Source organism: Microtus oregoni, unplaced genomic scaffold (assembly GCF_018167655.1).
Source record: "Microtus oregoni isolate MIOR12 unplaced genomic scaffold, Mior012 000003F_ref0000135, whole genome shotgun sequence".
Lineage (NCBI taxonomy): Eukaryota > Metazoa > Chordata > Mammalia > Rodentia > Cricetidae > Microtus > Microtus oregoni.
The window spans coordinates 16,216,419-16,235,355 of record NW_024543062.1 but is presented as its reverse complement, the minus strand read 5'-3'; the positions used below and the strand labels follow the sequence as shown (position 1 = coordinate 16,235,355).

The window sequence follows — 18,937 nt, the reverse complement described above, 5'->3', positions numbered from 1 at the left end:
TCCCCTGAGCATCTGTGCCACAGGCCATGGGATTTTTAGCTCAGATATTGTCATAGTTCTCAAGCTTGAGGCCGAATGCCGACAGCTTCTGAGTCAGGCATGCGCATGTGGTTTGTTTTATTTTCGATAGGCATTCACGGCCATCAATTAGAAGGTGGGAGAGTTTGCCAGAAAATCTGGGTTTCAGGTTTCTCTAGGGAGAGTCACCAGCTCTGACACACAGCAGAGGGGCAGAGACTGGCCTCAGGGACGATTCCTGGAGCTGAGTTGCAGGGCTGTTCCCTTGGGTGGGAATCTTCTCTCAATGCAATGGGGACTCAGCTGTTCCTGCGTGTTTCTGAGACCAAGGCAGGTGTCCTTCATCCCTAGACAATCCTGTCACCTTTCTTTCTGTAGAGACAACTGTCCTCATGATCGCAGTTTAGCATAAGGGAGAAAACAAAGGCAGGCTTGGAGAACAGCCCATTCTCTGCACACCCTGCTGAGCTTACTGAGGTTCCCCGCTTGCTCCTGTTACCAGGGTCTGCCCCCCTCCCCCCACAGAAAGACAGACTCTAAATGAGGTCAGGAAACTGTGGGCCACGGCCATTAAAAATGAGTGTCAGGGAAGCTGGGATTCCCCCAGGTTCATCCTTATCTCACCCCTCCCGTTCAACTGCAAACTTCTCTGCTGCCCACAAATGACTACTATCAAGCCTGGAAAGCAGTTGAGTTTCCAGAGTCCCCGACCCTGTGTGTGGATAAACAGAAGATGGCAGGCTTTCCTGTGCATGGATGGACTGGTGACGGGCAGAGGAGAGGGGTACCTGACTACTGTGCTTTGCTGATTTGGAGGTCCTGTCATGGCTGGGGGGTTGTCTCCCCTTAACAGTAGTAGCTCAGGGCTATGCACAGAGGCTAGGGATGCACCCCACATGTAGGGCAAGTGCCTTTCTGCGCCTGTTCTACACAGAAGCTGAAGATCCCTCTGTCTCACGCACGGTCATTCAGGGAGCCACCACAAGCTGCTAACTCACTCTCTCCTTTTAGCTCCGTGTTTCTGAATCTCCGGCTCCCTGAAATCTGGGGACAGTTAAACTAGCTGAAGCTCAGAGCTTGCGTCAGACCCAGCAGACCCTCGCTTTCTTCTGAAACCCCTGTCCATCAGAAATGTAATATGAAAGGGACTGGGGTGGGGTAGGAGGATAAGGGATTGGGGTGTAGATGGGGTGGGTCTCTGTCTTCCTGCCTCAGGATCCAGGCTTGAGAAACCAAAAGATTTGAGCTAATCCACATGAGAAGAGCTGGAACGGATTGGTGAAGCCAACCAAATGACGCCCATGGGAATGACTGCCTGGAAGGAATGGGGAATCTAAAGCCAGTTAATGTGAGCCAGGCTAAACTCGAGCTGAACCTATTTATTTCTTAAATTATAGAATACTGTCTGAGTTGAACTCAAAGCTGAACTTTGCAGATTTGACTCCCTAGCTCTTCCTCCAGGGAGAACAGACCTGGGGCCCATCTGCTCCACGCAAAGGCACGGATGTGAGGGTGAACAGGTGCCTGGGCCGAATGGAAAATGGTGTTTCTGAGCTTTCAGACAGATGGAGGCTTCTGTCTTTTGTGCAGTGCTGGGCGGGGAGGATGCTCATATTCTCAGTACAGAGGAAAGTAGAAGACAAGATCACAGCAAAATGGAACAAGTGGAGACCAGTCGATGTCTGCTGCATTGTTAACCCAAATGGGAATGTTTTATTCCAGATGTTACACACATCTGTTGGTGACAGATAATAGAGGAAGGCCAATGTTCGCAATGGTGCAGCTTTTCAATTGTCAGTCTGACTTCTGTCTATCATCTGTCTGTCTCACTATCCATCCAGCTTCTATCTGTCTATCTGTCTATCCTCTATTCCTCTGTCTCTTATCTACCCTGCCTCTCTGTCATCTGTTTATCCATCCATCTGAGTTCTATGTACGTGTCTATGGTAAATCTACCTTTTCATCCTTCATCCACCTTTCTTCTTATCCCAGCACTTGGGCAGCTTTGCTTATCTGTATCTTCTGACAGGAGCTGGAGGCCTCAGACAGAGTCTTGTTTCCATGAAGCTCTTCCACCCTGACAACACTTTGGGAAAGCTCTAAACTTAGCTGGCACCCCACAGCTCTGCAGCCTGGCCAGAGGACTTTATTGAAGAAGTAGAACACAGCCCTGCACTGCTTTCTCCCTGTTTGACGGTAGATCTCAGCGAGGTCTGGAACGTGCAGGCCTCTGCTGCAGGTGCCCCCAGGCTATTCATGGGTGTGGAGTAGTAGGTGCCTATCCACTGCTACCTATGGAGCATGCGGAAACCTTGCATAGTGATGATTTAAGTGGGCAACTTAGCCTGCCAGGTAAGTGACTCCACAGCTCAGGTCCTGCTTCTGCAGCTGACAGCCATCAGCCTCTGCCTGCTGTTCTACTTTGCTTTACCTATGCAGGGCAGGGATTAGTGCTCTCATAGCTCACTGGGCACTGCCCTCTTGAGCTCCAGGGCGAAGGGGCACAGTTGTCTCCCACAGAGCCAGACAGGCTTCCTTCTCCTGCACCTCTAGTCGCAGAGTATCCATCCTTTGTCTCTGCAAACAGCCTGTCTTCAAGTGGTTCTACGTTCTGCTCTCTGGCCTTCTCTCCTGCTCATTGGGAGAGAGCTGTGTTTGCCTGTGATAGACAGGCCGAGCCGAGCTGCCGGGGATGCACACTCTGGCTTCTACTCAACCTCTCCATGTCCCTGTTTCTTCTGCATTACAGAACCATGAAGGGAACGGAAGGATCTCCATAGGAGCTAGCATTCTTATCATTACTTGCTAGATCATCATAGCGACCGCAAATCCAATACTGCAAGGAGGATTTCATTTTCTCAGAACTGATTCTTGTATAATACTAATACTTTATGAATGTTTGGAATATGTTAAATTAAGGATTAAAACTAAATTTGTAACACATTCTAGGCACACTATTTTTAAGTATTCTAGAAATGTGAGCAAAGGAACTGAGAATGCTCAACCCTAAGTAGGATGCCTCAATCATATCCCTCCCGCCACGGCTCGGAGACTTCACCACCATGGTAGACTGTACCCTAGAACGCTGAGCTGGAATAAACTCAATTAAGTCAATTAAGTTGTTTCATGTCAGAAATTTTGTCACAATAAGAAGGAAAATAGTCAACACAGTGGGTTTTTCATTTTGGATTCTGTATGAAGTTTTCACGATGTCCCTTGGCATTTACAGTCCTAACGTGGCTCAAGGGGAAGAGCATGTTGGTGCAAAACATCTTTTAGAACATTTGGGCATCTCTGCCCTTCTCCCCAGGATCCAAATCTTACCTTGGACAGGAGCCCCACTGCTCCCTATTGCTCTGCCCTGCTAGTGACACCAGCTAAGGTAGCCTCTCGGGCCCACCTTCCTGGTTTATTGGGAGTGCTCTAGTTTTGTTTCCATCACTGTGACAACATACCCTGACCAAAGGCAATGTAGGGGAGAAAAAGGTTTGTTTGTCTTAGAATTCTAGTCTGTCATTGAATAGAATGAAGGCAGAAACTCAAGCAGTTAACAGTCAAGAGCATGGAGCAATGAATGTGTCTTTGTTTGCTGGCTCTCATCTAGCTTTCTCTTGCCTTATATAGTCCAGGATGCTCTGCCTATGGAATGGTGCTGCCCACAGTGGGCTGGGTCAGTGAACAATCGAGACATCATTTCACAGATGTGCATACAGGCCAACCTGATCTAGACAACACCTCAGCTGAGACTCTCTGGTGACTCTAGATTGTGGGAACTTGCCAGTCAAAACTAACCAGCACAGGCAGTCATCAATGGTACCCAGGATCACAGGGCTCCACATAGGAGTCTTGCCTAGGATTTAGAGTCTATGGTTTCCCATTATCTAAAACCCTTTCTTTCAAAGCATAGACTCTGTCCTCTTGCATTTTCTTGTGGAAACTTGAGAAGGTGTTTCCCTTCTGTTACTGTAATGAAACATTCTGACCAAAAGCTACCTGGGGAGGAGAGGGCGTGTTTGTTTACATGACTTCCATGTCACACTCCATCAGTGAGGGAACTCAGGGCAGGAACTGGGAGTGGAAGCCAGGGATGCTTGGGCTAGCTCACTGTCGTGTGATGAGTTAGCTTTCTTACACAGCCTAGGCCCACCTATCTAGGGAATGGTGCTGCCACAATGGACAGAGATCTCATATATCAATCATTAGTCAAGACAATCATTTAAAGACAACACCCCCCGCCGGGCAGTGGTGGCGCAGGCCTTTAATCCCAGCACTCGGGAGGCAGAGGCAGGTGGATCTCTGTGAGTTCGAGGCCAGCCTGGTCTACAAGAGCTAGTTCCAGGACAGGCTTCAAAGCCACAGAGAAACCCTGTCTCGAAAAACCAAGAAAAAAAAAAGACAACACCCCCAAGCTGGCCTGATTCGGGCAATTCTTCAATTGAGACTCTCTCTTCCCAGGAGGCTGTAGGTTGTATCAAGCTGATGATAAAAAATCAGCCTGCAGAGCAGGACTCCCATCTCATTCTCAGTCATTAAGTCTCCTGGTACCTTTCTCTCTCTCTGGATCAAAGATCTTCCCCTGGGGGAAGACGGCAAATGCTTCCCCGTGTCACCCTAAAATTAAAATCGAGATTCGGCAGCCATTCTATAAGAAGGATAGACCTGAAAGACCAAAAATGCAAAATTCCCAGTCGCAATAGCAACGCCTCTAATTCGGAGTTGCACACGCTCTTGTCGTCATTCCCCTGATTAATTTTAGCTCCAGCGTATCAGAGGAGGGGAACATGCTTCTGGCTGCGTGCTAATTATCCACCACTGTCTAATTAATGAGATTTTCTGCTGTACTCAGGGGCTTGAGTCACAGCAGGTATGATATACAGAGATATGCTCTAAGTATGATGTGCAAAGGTGGTAGCTCCAGGCCTCACATCAGTACCAGTGGGGGCTCAGTCCTAGGCCATCATGCAATAAGCTTCTTTTCTAACATTGGGTTTCCAAAGAAGAAACACACGGCAGCCCTCTACTGATCACAAGGTCTCTATCTACAACACGTAGCACTTCCTTTTGTGAACTTTAAATTGATACATCTCAGACGACGTAGGGCATAGAACACCTGCTCCGGCGCAGATCAGGTTCATGCATTTTTTTCTTCTAGATTGCCAATACCACTTGTAGTTGATGGACTATGAAGTCCAATTCAATAGACTTTTTCCAGCCCCGAGATGGAGGAGAATCGAAAAGTTTCAACCTGAAGATGCTGGAAACTCGTAAGACATTACACCTGCCTCTGGGCTGCCAGCAGGGGATACTCATCAATAAACACTTGCTCCATCAGGTGGATCTTGCCTTCAGGTGGATCTTGCCCTCTGTGCCTCAGGACATTTGGCAAATGACAAAGATGAGACAGAGTCTTATGAAAGCAACTTGTTACACATCACACACGTGTGTGAGCCATGAGACGATTATCAGAGACACCATAGGAAGAAATGATGGCTCTGATCCATTGTAACCCACTAGACGCTCAAGCTTTAAAATTTCATCTTTGATTTTTAGGTGTGCATATGATGGGTTTGTATGTGTGTGTGAGTGCATCACATATGTGCCAAAGCAATTGTATTGTGTGGGGGTCAGAGGCCAACCTTGGGTATTGGTTCTTGCCTTCTACATTGTTTGAGCACGCTGCTGAGTTCAGCAGGCTTTATTGCTGGACTCCTATCTCTGCCTCCCATCTTGCCACATGAGCACTGGGATTCACGCAGCTTTATGTGAGTGTTGGTTGGGTTATTTACCTTTGAGTCTTCTTCGCAGCCCAATAAATTGGAGTTTTAATCAAACAGTGCTTATTTAGGTATTCATCACTTTCATTCACTCAGAATCTCATTACTATTAAGCAGCTGCCATGTCTCAGGTTGTCTGTTAGTGAGAATAGATGAGAAAGACATGTCCCGGTATAGAATCTCTCCAAATCATGAGGGTGGCTCCATGGTTGATCCACGGAGGACCAGGCCAGTCTATGCACAGCAAGGGCATAGCCCACCTGATACCTAAGACCGTGGAAAGACTCATTGGCTGAAAATAAAAACCCAGTTAAAGCCCTTGAGAATGTCTATGATTTCATCATTCAACTCCAACTTTGGTTTGCAGGACTTTGCAGGCCTTGGAGGCGGGTTTTACAATCTGCTGTAGCTTGGCCCTATTACCTACTTGAGGCCTGTTCTTGTTCCATCCAAGCTGCCCCAGAACCCTAATTTACTGTCCTATTGTTATTCTTTCCCAGAGAACACAGAGAATATGGGGGAGGCTTGAGGGTCATGTCTGTCTCTACAAGAGAGCTCAGTTCTCTTGCTTTTATGATCAGGAGTCATCTCTGCAGCCCCTCCCTTCCTATCTACTGGGATAAGCAAAAAGATACAGAACAGTTTTAAACATCATCCGTCAATTCAGCTCCTGAACCTCTTATGTAATTTCCCACTAGCCACCTCTGAAATACTCTCCTTTTTTATGTGGAAGCTTGGGGGAAAATCTACTACACAGGAAGTGTATGGGCATCTCCTCACCTAGGTGAGGGGAAGGTGGCATGATGTATGGGAAGCAAGGTTTCCCTCCATATAATCCTAGTCCCCTGTGAGACGGCCATCAGGGTTGGCTCTCAGTATCCTCTTTCCTTGTGATTTCTCAGAAAAGATTCCTTTCCTAAGAAATGCTGATAGGCCGTGCATACAGCAGGAAGCCCAGGGGAATCTGTAAAGAAAGATGTTGGAAGGCCTGGAGGCAGGAGCCTTGCCTTGGAAGCACCAGGATAATCAGGAAGGGTGGTGATGCTGCAAAGAATGCACAGGAAGTGATGTCAGACAGGTACAGGGCCAAGAAGGTATATGGGAGACAGAGTGAGTCCCAGAGACAATTGCAAGCCATTTGCCATCACTTATTAATACTAAAATTTAACTTGAGGGAGTTGGGAAGCCACAGAAGAACCAAGCAGAGAGCTAATGTGACCCATTTTAAAATTAATAAATTATTTTAAAGTTCTCTATTAGATATGTGTATATGTATGCACACATATGTACATATGAAAGTTGGTTGGAGGACTGCTTGCAGGAAGCAGTCCTCTCATTTCACCATATAGGACCCAGGAGTTAAACTCAAGTCATCGGCCTTAGAAGCAAATACTTTTACCCATTTGGTCATCTCATCTGCTCTTGATGCATGTTTTCAAAGAATCCCATTGAGTACTGGGTTGAGAACAGGTTTTGGAACAGGGCACGAAGTCAAAAGCCATTATATTAGAGAGAGGGCTCATGGAAAATTCATGTGTCCATCTAGCTCTGACCATATATATCCCAGTTCTAAATAATTAAATCTAGGAAGAATTTGTGCAGACATTCTTGTAATTAAGAACACCGCTAAAGGCATGTTCCTACCTAGGAGTGAATTTGCAAGTGATCGAAGTAACTAATAGATTCATTTCCCAACATGAGGCAAAAATCTAAATTTATTATGACAATCATATTCATGTTAATGCAAGAAATGGAGGCACAACAAGTCTAGGCATTGTCCACTAATTATTGTTGTTTATAAACAACAGGGTCAACATTTCTTGTGTGTGTGTGTATGTGTGTGTGTGTGTGTGTGTATACATGTTTGTGTTGGGAGGAGTGGCAGAGGTAGATGCTGAGTGTCTTTTTCAATTGCTCTCCACCTAATTTATTTTGAGACAGGGTCTCTCACTGAACCTGGGGCTTCCCAGTTCAGCTAGTCTTGCTGGCCAGTAGGATCTGAAGATCCTCCTGTTTCTTTTCCCCAGCTCTGGGATTACAGGCCTGTTCCCTCAGGTTAGGGTTGCCACATTGGTGCTAGGAAGATTGAACTCAGGTTCTTAGACTCACACTGCAAGCTCTTTACGCACTGAGTCATCTCCCTAGCCCCAGGGCCAGGGTTTAAATCTGGGCGATCTAACTGAAGAGCCCCCAATCTCCAGCACTTTGGGTCTCTTCCACACCACATAGCCCCATGGGATACAGAAGGACTGCATTTCGTATGAGGACACACTCTACAATTTGCTACCATCTCTACCACCCCCTTCCATCCTAACTCATGGAAATGTTCATTTGCCTTTGATGTTCTTTCGGCCTGTTATCCCTGGTCTTAAGTCTCTGAAACTCCTGTGATAAATTCTGTAGGTTAGGTGGTATGGGGAGGTGATGTGGCTTCTTTCTAGGTCCCAGGTGACAGAAAGGTTTCATCTCCACAGGCTCAGGGCTGGTAACGTTGAGGACTGTCAAATCTATACTAAGCACTATATAGAAAGATGCTCTGTGTTCATTCAGCTGGTGGTGTCTGCCATGAGTATGGTACTGGGAGGTGTGTCCTGAGTGAAGTTTGTCTCTGTGGATGATGCTCTAGAATAATTTAGAATGTAGGGAAACATTAGGCCTTTTATGGTCTGTAACTGAGACTGTGCTTTCGGTTCCTGGATACCCAGACCCAAATAGTCACACAAAAACTATATTAATTGCAACACTGTTTGGCCATTGGCTTAGGCATATTCCTAGTTAGCTCTTACATCTTATTAACCCATTTCTATTAATCTGTCTATTGCCATGAGGCTGTGGCTTATGGTTAAGGTTCTGGCGTCCTTCTCCTTCACCATTTACATGGCATCTCCTGACTCCGCCTTCTTTCTCCCTGCATTAGTTTAGTTTTCTCACCTAGCAATATTCTGGCCTGCCATAGGCCAAAACAGTTTCTTTATTAACCAATGGAAATAAAACATATTCAGAGTATACAGAGTATACAGAGCCACATCAATGGCTCACTTTATCCCATTTTCTATGTTTCCATATTTTTCAGAAAGGTAAAATCTCTGCTTGTCTTTACTTGAATTATTGAGGAAAAAAATATATTCCTGGAAATTGATATGTTCCAATGTAAGCATTGGAACAAACTCACTTTAATAAAGAAATTGTAAGGAGAGATAAATATTCAACAAATTATGTGCTTTCTTTCTTTTTTTTCTTTCTTTTTTGTCAAGTTGACACAAGTTAGGTCATCTTGGAAGAAAGAACTTCAAGTAAGAAATGGACTCCATCAGAATGGCCTGTGGGGTATTCTATCACTGTGGGAAGACCCAGTTTACTGTTAGAGTGCCACCCCTGGGCAGGTGGTCCTGGGTTATATAGGAAAGCAGGTTGAGCCAGCCATGGGGAGTAAGCCATTAAGAAACATTTCTCCATGGTCTCTGGTTCAGTTCCTGCCCTGGCTTCCCTCAATGGCCTATGTAGACCAGATAATTCCTTTCCTCCGCAAGGGACTTTAGGTCAGAGCACTCTATCACAGCAGTGGAAGCCTATCTGGGACATCCAGGGGCCTGAGGTCTTTGTGAGTGAACTGCAGTTTGATGCGGAAATGAGCCCTCCCCCTTCTGCCTCCCAGGAGACAGCGTCCCCTCAGAGTTCTTGAGTAGGGATTTCCCATGAAGAACTGGGTCAAAACTGGGCGGATGGGACACAGTTTCTATCGCTGCTCCCCAGCTTTCTCTGGTATTGGTTGTGATCCAGGACAAACATTTTTAAGGCTAGTGACACTCGGACTTGAAGTATGTCTCACATCTACTTTGCCGTCACAGCACGGAGCAGCAGAGACAACAGTAAATGCAGGGCTGAATTATGTCTTTTCGTGCTACAGTGACCAGATATCCAACAAAACTCATTTTTAGGAGGTGAGGGTTTAGTCTGGCTCATGGCTTGAGGAGATACATTCTGTCATGGTAGAGAAGGCATGGTGACAGCAAGGGGAAGGAACTCATCATTCTGTGTCCCCAGTCAAGAAGCAGAGAGTAAGGAACCAGGGAGTGATACTGGGCTATATTTAGCTTTTCCCCCTTAGACATTTATTATTTGCTTATGCGTGTGTTTGTCTGACTGTGCACATATGGGCACAGCATGCAGATGATGTGGAGGTCAGAAGAGGGTGTTGGATCCCCTGGATCTGGGGTTACAGGTGGTTATGAGCTGCCTGGGGTGCATGCTAGGTACTAAACTCTGGTCCTCTACAAGAGCAGCAAATGCTCATACCCACTAAGATATTTTTCCAGGCCCTGGGGCTGGGCTATAACAACCTCAAAGTCTGTCCTAGTGACCCACTTTCTCCGGGGAGGCTCTATCTTTGAAAGGTCCCACAACCTTCTAGGTGAAGCATCCCACCATTTGTGAGACCAGGTTTTCAATAACTTGACCCTACAGGGAAAAGTTCATATGAAATCCACAGCAAAAGGGTGCCATATTTGTTCCATGGCAGAAATGGTTTTCCAATGCCCAGCTTGGGAATGGGGACTGTGAAGGTTTTATCACTTCTGTGATGTATCAATACCCTGCTGAGCCTCACGTTCCTTATAGGAAATATAAGAATAAAATATTTCATGGTGTGGTTGTGAGGATGAAATAGTAGATGCTTATTTGCTATGAAGCGAGTTTCCAGCAATTAAACAGCCACTGTATCAGTTTTCCTTATTTTATTGATATCTTTGTCTCCCTTTATTCTCCATAAAACCTGGGTCAAATGGTCAGATAGCAGCTCTGAAATTGTACATGAAATTTAAAAGCTGATGGACAGGTAGTTGCAGAGAGAGAAGATTCTCAAAAGGGTCGCAAAGTGGAGAGGAATGTGTTCTTCCAAGGGAGAGATTAAAATGATCCAGTGTTACCAGATCACTCCTGAAAAAGTCTCTCCGTTTAGTGTCGTCATGGGATGTTAGGATTCAGAGGCGAACAGAATCCAACCACGTGTAAACTTGCACAGCCTAGCTTCTCTTTCCCTTTCTTCTCATCCCCACCTTATGTATCTACTGAATATGCCCTGGATGGGAGGGAGACATGCATGTAGACTCTTGCATTCAGCGGGTGATCCTCCCCACCCTGTAGTCACAAGTTGCATACCTGTACTGGAGGTGTATCAAAAATGACCATCCTTTGTGGCTGGAGAGATGGCCCCCTGGGTAAACTATTTGCCTCCCAAGCATGAGGACCTGCACTTGATCCTTAGACCCTGTATAAACAACTACATACAGTAGCTTGCACTTGTCTTCTTATGACTGGTAAGCCTGCCTACCAATTTTGTAATCTCTGTGTCCTAGAGAGAATTTCTGTTTCAAGAAACAAGGAATGGCATGTGAAGTTGACCTCTAGCCTCTACACAAATGTGTACACAGGTACACATCACCCGAAAACACAGAAACACAGAAACCACACACACACACACACACACACACACACACACACACACACATAATGAAAAAGTATATATAGTATCAAAGTGTTTTCCACCCATAGATTAGTGTAGCTCTCAGATCTCAGAGACATTTCTTTGCACAGTGGGTGGTAGTCAACGCAGAAAGTCATAACTGATCAGAGTGCAGAGCATAGGTGTCAGCAGATCCATAAACGGGGCATCTGTATCAATCAGCCACCCTCCAAGGTTCAGGAATCATCTTGGAAGAGGGATAAGATTGTAAGAGCCAGAAGTCAGGAAGACCACAGCTAATCAATGTCTTCTGCACATGACAGGACCACTACACTCATGACCACAGCAGCTGTGATTGCCCACACAAGTTCAAGTCAGTAAATACACTATCATGGAGGAAAAAACGGGTCATGATCCCTCATACCATAGCTAAGGAGCCTTTTATAGCTGGTGGCTCATGTGGGAGGGAGAGTCAGTTTTCTTTAAGGGTGTGTTCCTGGATAGGTCAGTCAGGCCCTGGTGGATGGCCAGATACCAATGAGTACATGACCATCACAAATCGGGGTTAAAAAACTGTTGAATTAAAAAGAAAAAAGAAGACAGGAAGTTGGGTGTAGGGAGGTAAATGTGAATCAGGGAGGAGCTGGGGAATGAATCTGATCAATATATATATGATATTCTCCAGGAATTCATAAACACCCTGTGCCTAATGGATGAAAGACTGTCTACGAGGATGTCAGACAAATTCATCACTCCTGCCAGATGGAAGACATCGAGAGACACTCGTCTTCTGCAGTGATGTGTCAAGCATCACATCGAATGTAAAGGTGATCAGCCATCCCTCCAAACTGTCTCCCTGTGTTCCTTGCTTCTGATGACAGAGGAGGTCTTCAGAGGAGGCAGCAGGCACACCCTACACTGCCCCATCCCTGGTTGGATAGTTAAGGAGGGGCTGTAGTGGGGACAGCGCGGAGTATAGAGCCTTCCAACCGAGAAGAGACTAATGAGCTCTGTCCCTCCTGGTGGCATATCTGTGGCTGTTCAGTGATTGGAAGTCCAGTTGGATGTGTGTGTGTGTGTGTGTGTGTGTGTGTGTGTGTGAGAGAGAGAGAGAGAGAGAGAGAGAGAGAGAGAGAGAGAGAGAGAGAGAGAGAGAAAGCCCCTCAGCAGGCTTGTACCTTCTGTTCTTCTTCCCAGGAACAAAGCTACTGCCCAGACAAGCTGGCTCTTTGAGCCCCCAACTCTAAAGCACCCACTGAGGGTACTGAGCACTCTCCTGAAGGCCCCACCCCTTCCTGTCCCTCACAGGCACCTGGTTGGCTTGTTAAGTGTCCCACTCCAGTCCCCACTCCACACTTCTCTTCTCCCGGCAGGTTGTCCTTCTCCTGGGATAAAGGTGTCCACAAAGACACTTTGGGAGAGTATCACAGCTTTTTTCCACAGTCTCCTGCTGGTGAACATCTCTGGGAAGGGGCCAGGGTGGGCCTGAAATCTCTGAGCTGCTCTGATGTGAGTAAGTGTGGTCTGTGCCCAGCTAGGACTGGCCGGAGCTGGGCCTCCTTTGCTGCTACCAGTATATATGGGTGAGCAAGGAGGCCCATACTGGAGATGAATACTTGACCCTATGAGCAGTGCAAGCTCTTGAAGGAGGTGGTAAGCTCCCATCAGCTGACTTCCCCCACACAATTGCCCTACTCTGATGCTTCCTGCATTCTGTCAAGATTCCCCCAGTCCCCACATCCATCCCCCACTGAGTGACTATGGGGAACTTTCTGATTATACTGCTTTACTTTGGGGGTTTCAGCTCAGAGATCTGCCCAGGGGTTCCTGCTCCAAATGCTTCTTTGAGATGATGTGGATTGGAACTGCTTGTGTTTGGGGATCCCTGGGATGTACTGATTTGCTCAAGGATAAGAGGCAACCTGAATACTTATGATTAGAACACACTCCAGGCTTTACGTAGGAATGTTCTGGAAGGCACACTTCTTCCTGTGGGCTATGAGCTGGCTCAGCGGCACCCACAAGGGTGGGAGGCTTTTGCAAGAGTAGAGGTTAGAGCCTGCAAGATGGTTTAGCCAGTAAAGACTCTTGTCACTAAACTGGGCAACTAGAGTTTAATCCCTGGGACCCAAAATGTGAACCGACATCCCCAAATTGCCTCTGACCACCCCAACGTCTTCCATTATCTAGGCATACACCCATGCAAAAAAATGGATATAAATGTAATAAAATTTCATTTCCTGAGTTCCCACTGGGATTTGTCTCTACGGCATGTACTGGCTTCTTGGGATCCTATTCTCTTCAGATGTAAGCCTTGCTCAACCTAGATGTAGTTGGGGGGGGAGGGTCTTGGACTTTCCACAGGGTGGGATGCATGGCCCTCTCTTAATATTGGAGGGGTGTTGGGGTGGGAGGATCTGAGGAGGGCGTGGGAGGAGGGGAGAGAATGGGAATTTGGATTAGTATTTTTTAAGTAATAAAATAATAATAATAATTAAAAAAATTAATTCCACAAAAAATAAATGTTTAAAATAATGAAAACCATAGAGATGAAAGAGTAGAGTAGGAAGAAGGAAAATGATAGGGGGGACGGAAGAGAGGAAGGGAGAAAAGAACTGAGGAGTGTGAGGGAGACAGGGAGAATGGATATCTGGTACTGTATCTTTACACTCTCAACAGAACCCACTTCAGCAGTCCAAACTCAGACCCTGTCTATCGTCTATGTTGACGTGTGTGTGTGTGTGTGTGTGTGTGTGTGTGAGAGAGAGAGAGAGAGAGAGAGAGAGAGAGAGAGAGAGAGAGAGAATAAGTTAGCATGAGCGGGATTTCCCATGATTTCCAACCCTGGAGTGTTACACTGGATGTTATTGCTAATATCAGAGATACTTCTGGGCAATCCATGTTTTCTAAAACAATAAGCCCCAGGCATTCGTGAAGTCCACAGCTGGGGAGATCATGGGGGCAATAATGGGACCCTTATGTCATTTACAAAACATTCTGAGTGAGTTTGCCTGTGGATTTCCCAAGAGGAGGCCATGGTGCGCTTGGAGGAGACCCTGGGGCTTCTTGGGTCTCCGGCTGAGGCTGGGAGGAAACTAATGAAGATGAAGAGCGAGGCCTGGAAGGGAGAAGGCGTGTCTACCCGGGTGGGCTGATGCTGCTCTAAGGATCCTGATTGACATGGAAGCACCATGTGTTCCAGGTGACTGTCACGATCTGTGATGTAGAGAGTGGCACAGGGGACTGGAACATTGCCTCATGTACCAGCCGCAAAGACTGGTGATAGATATGAAACAGAATGAAGGGTTTGCCATTTTTCCTTGTGTCCTCTGCATCTCTGAGAGTGGCTCGGGAGTCTTTCCCAAGAATGAATAGACAGAAGCCCCTTCCTTCTCTAGGCTCATCCCAGAATACCAAGGCTGCATCTCAGCTGCTCTGATTGGGTACTCTGTGTATCTCTGAGATGACGGCTGGACCACGAGGACCCAGTGCTGGCTGGCCATCTGGACTTGTTGACGATTGTTGCAGGCTGCAGATGCTTCCGGTGTGCTCTGAGCATATTGACGTTGTGTCCTTTCTCTGCAACGCCCTTTGGGACCTTGTCTGTTTGGCAGACTGGTTAATATTGACTGTCAGGTTGGTGAGATGGCTCAGCGGGTAAAGATGCTCGTCCCCAAGCCTGACAGCCCGAGTTCTGTCTTAGTAACTCAAACGGTGGAAGGAGAGAACTAACTTCTGCAGGTTGCCCTCTGTCCTTCTCACATACACATACACATCATAACATACATAACAGTACATAATACATACATACAAACATATACACACAAATGATAAAAATAATACAACTTTAAAAATACTGATTGTCAATTTGATGGGATCTAGAGTTACTTAGAAGTCAAGCCTCTGGGCTTGCCCATGGAGGGGCTTCTAGACTGGGTTAATTACACTGAGAAAGCCTACTCTGGACATGGGCATCACCATCCCATGGTACCGAGCGCCAGCATTCATCTCTCTCCTTCCTGGCTGTTCATGGAATGTGACCAGCTGCCATTCTTGCCATCAAGATTTCTCTACCATGACAGACTGTCCATTTACGTTGTGAGCCAAAAGAAGCCCTTCCTTCCTTAAGTTGTCTTTTTTTTTCCCCTGGGCCACAGTAACTAACACAACATCTTTTCTGTCTTAGTTTAAGCCCCTCCCCCGAGGTCAGTTTTGTAACTTCATTAACTGTTTCTTGTTTGTTATTACCGACAGTCCAACTGAAGCATGCCCCCGCCCCCTTAGGATTCTTTGAGTCTATGAGAGTGGGGAAGTGATACACATTCAATAGAAATATTACTTTAAATGTTAATTTTGATTTTTTTTCTGGGGCTGGCAGTCGGTTCCACGGTACTCTACTGATGCTGTGTAGTTTCCTTTTTTGCTGTCACAGGGTCTATAACTCATTTTCCACAGGGCACTGTTTCATTGGTACATTGACTTTATAAGGCGGCCAATCTGTTCCATGAAATATTGAACACTCTTTTATAAGACAGATAGAGTTTATGTTCCAAGGTTCTGCCCAACTGTGGACTGATGCGGATGCTCAGGGAGGCGGGGACAGGGTATGCTACTCAGGTTACAGTACTAAATATGTTTTAACTCAAGATGCTCTTGACTTAATGGCAGTGAGAGAGATAAAATGAAGCTACTTCCCCTAAGGATTCCTAGCTAAGAAGTGTATTGTTGAACAGTGTCAAAGCACTGGTAACGTCAATTGCCCTCATGCTAAGAACTCTTTTAAAGCTTGTTTTTCCTTTACGTAAGCTATGACGTTGGAGGCTGTGGTGGTTAGGCTCCCTGATTGACAGCTGTCAGACTCCTTGGTGCTCTGAATGACTCGCTTCAGCAGAGGACTATCAGTTAAGAGGTCAGCCTTCATTACAGCCAGCCTGCTTTGGACATTGCAAGATATTGAGGAAGCTACATAGCAAGCACAGCTGCTTGCTGCCAGTGCACAAATCTAGCTCCAGGGGGCGCTGTCCCAGGCACAACAGTTTCGGCAGTTTGAGCAAGAACTTGTTTCTGTCACAAGCTTCAGTTAACCTCAGTAGTCATACTACCTAGGCCAGAGGAGTACCAGAGGGAGCACTCTCTGTGGTGTCCAGTAGAAGGCCTGTGAATGGAACATACCTCAGATTCTTTTTGATTATATAAGGATATTGGACTCTTTCAGCCATTGCTGTGCTACATTAGGCTCAACCAAAGGCTTTTCATAAGTGATGCTTTCCTGCCTATTTTCAGTCTTTAGTAGAACATAAGAAGCCGGTCATACAAAGTGGAGATGGTGCCGTGGCGAGGTAGTGGGAGGGAAAAGGAGGTGGTGGTGGTGGTGGCAGTGGCTGCAGCTGCAGCAACAAGAGGGTGATTTCAAAGTTCCAGAGAGTGACTGGGGTAGAAATGGTGGTGGAGACAACGAGGAATAGAAGAAGTAGAAGAAGGTGAGCGGGAAAAAAACCAATGCTGAGAAAAGGTAGGAAGACTGGAAAGAGTAGGCTCTGATTGCCAAGCAGATCCCAGAGAACTGGCAACCCTTATGGGCTAGGGGTTTCAGACCCTCCAGGTCAAGGGCCATAGCACTACCTCTGCAGGAGCTGAGCCTCCCAGCTATTCAGGAAACGTAACACGAGCAGGCACTGCCTGCTGCTGCTGCTCCTGCTGCTGCTGCTCCTGCTGCTTAGCAAGCTGAGGGTTACACCAGCTGCCAAGTACTGGTGATTAAAGCCCAGATTAATAAGCCTCCAGACTGAGTCCCAACAGTTTAAGTCTCTGGCTTCTAGAGCCTACAGCAACAGGTCTGTAGCTCTTAGGGCTTTGAGAAGTGAGTCTCTGGGTCTGTCTTGGGAACTCAAGAGCCTAGGCCAACCAGCCCCAGTCCACCCGACCCACTCATGATTTCTGTCTGAGAGAACTAGCCCAGATGGCTGTTTGGAAGTGATGGGTCCTCAGGAGGTAGCTCCGTCACCACTGGAGGGGTAGCTGTACTTGTTTATTATTCATGACGTCCCGAATATTGCAAAGGATGGGACTATAGCAATGAACAGAAGGAACCAGAACATCCTCCACTCATGGAGCTGATATTCCGATGAGGGAAGTCAATGAACACAGCTATCTATTTTGTGTACATATACATTTATATTACATCACATATATAATGCAATATATGAATAACTAAATATGATATGTATTATATAGGTACATATTTTATTATGTAATATGTATGAATAACTGAACATGATATGCATTGTATAGGTGCACATTTCATTATGTATTTATATATGAATAAAGAAATGTAAGCAGGTGGGAAAAGCCATGCTGGGTATCCATGACAACTTTGCCAGTGCTGGAAAGCCAAAGACTGTGGGAAGCTAAGTAAGGGCACTGGCCACATAGTCATCAAGGGGAGAGCTAGATGTTGAGATGGAAAGGGGTTCGTGGCCTGAAAAAACCCACAGAGGCACTGGGTGGCTGGAACGACAGAGGGTGGTGTGAGGTGTGGAGTGTGGGTTCTCTGAGCCAGAGGGGAAGTTGGTGAACGGTTCTCAGTCGATGACTGGTGCTGTTGGCTCTCACATCCTGGCTGCTGCATTGAAGTAGAGGTGGGGAAAGCACATGGACATGGTTGAGTGTGGGAGTGAGGGGAGAGGGCCATTCCTTGATCTAGAATCCACAGTGTCCTGGACCAGGATGGGGCCTATCCCAGAGAAGAGCTGTTGAATGGGAATGCCTGAGAAGGGGTCCCCAGAATGGTTTGCAGAAGATTCGATATGAGAGACAGAAAGGGAAATCAAGATGAGCTGAGACACTGGCCAGCGACACTGAAGGCCCGTCTGTATGTTGTAAAGAAGATTCTGGAAGTAGGTTGGAATGGCATGTATGGAAAGCACCACACTACTGATCTGTTCTCCTGCAAATCTGCCTCCTCACAGCTCTGGTTAAGTGTGCTGCCTGGTTTTGGTGATCCTGGCATCCTGAGAAGAAACCAGGAAAAAGTGACGAGATATCTGTCACCATGGCTCTGACTGTGGAGTGGGTCACGGCAGCCACAAAAATCCACTCCCTCCTGCTGTCTGGAACCTTGCTGAGAGATTCCTGGCCCAGCCAGACTGGAGTCCTTGGCCTCAGGCTTCTCCCAGTATGCCTTTGCCTTGAATCATTTCTGCTTTCAAATTAAAAAGAGAAAGAAGAGCTTGGGAGAAAGGATGGGGTTGGGGAGCGGAGCAGAGGGATGGGCATAGTGTGTGCTGTCCCCTCCCTCATGTAGAGAGCCATGTGGGAGGGCCAGAGGTTGGGAGACAACTCCTCTCTCCAGTGGCTGATTTTGTAAATCAAAGTTAGTTATAATCATAAACTTTATGCCTTTATTGATCTCACACAAGCCTGTAAATGCATCATGGAGCATGGCTGTATGTTCACCAGTCTGGGTCGTGACTCTCCTTCCCATTCTTTTACAGTCCAAATGGGTGGAAAGAAACCTCTGTTGTCAGTCTGTGGAGGGGGGAGTGGATGGCTTATGGTCCCCGCATCCCACTGCCGCCTCCCAGGGTCTGGGAAAAGATCAATGTCAGACCCAGAAGAAAAGTCTCAAAGCCCAGACATGGGCTAGAGCAGTGTTTTTTCCTCTTCAGTTTTGGCCTAGGAGACA

The 18,937-nt window shown here is 46.6% G+C and overlaps 1 protein-coding gene across 1 annotated transcript in view; it reads right to left on the bottom strand.

Moving 5' to 3' along the window:
• The window catches only part of Tmem132d (transmembrane protein 132D), a 624,928-nt gene that overhangs the window by 64,402 nt on the left and 541,589 nt on the right, over positions 1–18,937 (bottom strand). The gene's annotated exons all lie outside the window — the stretch shown is intronic.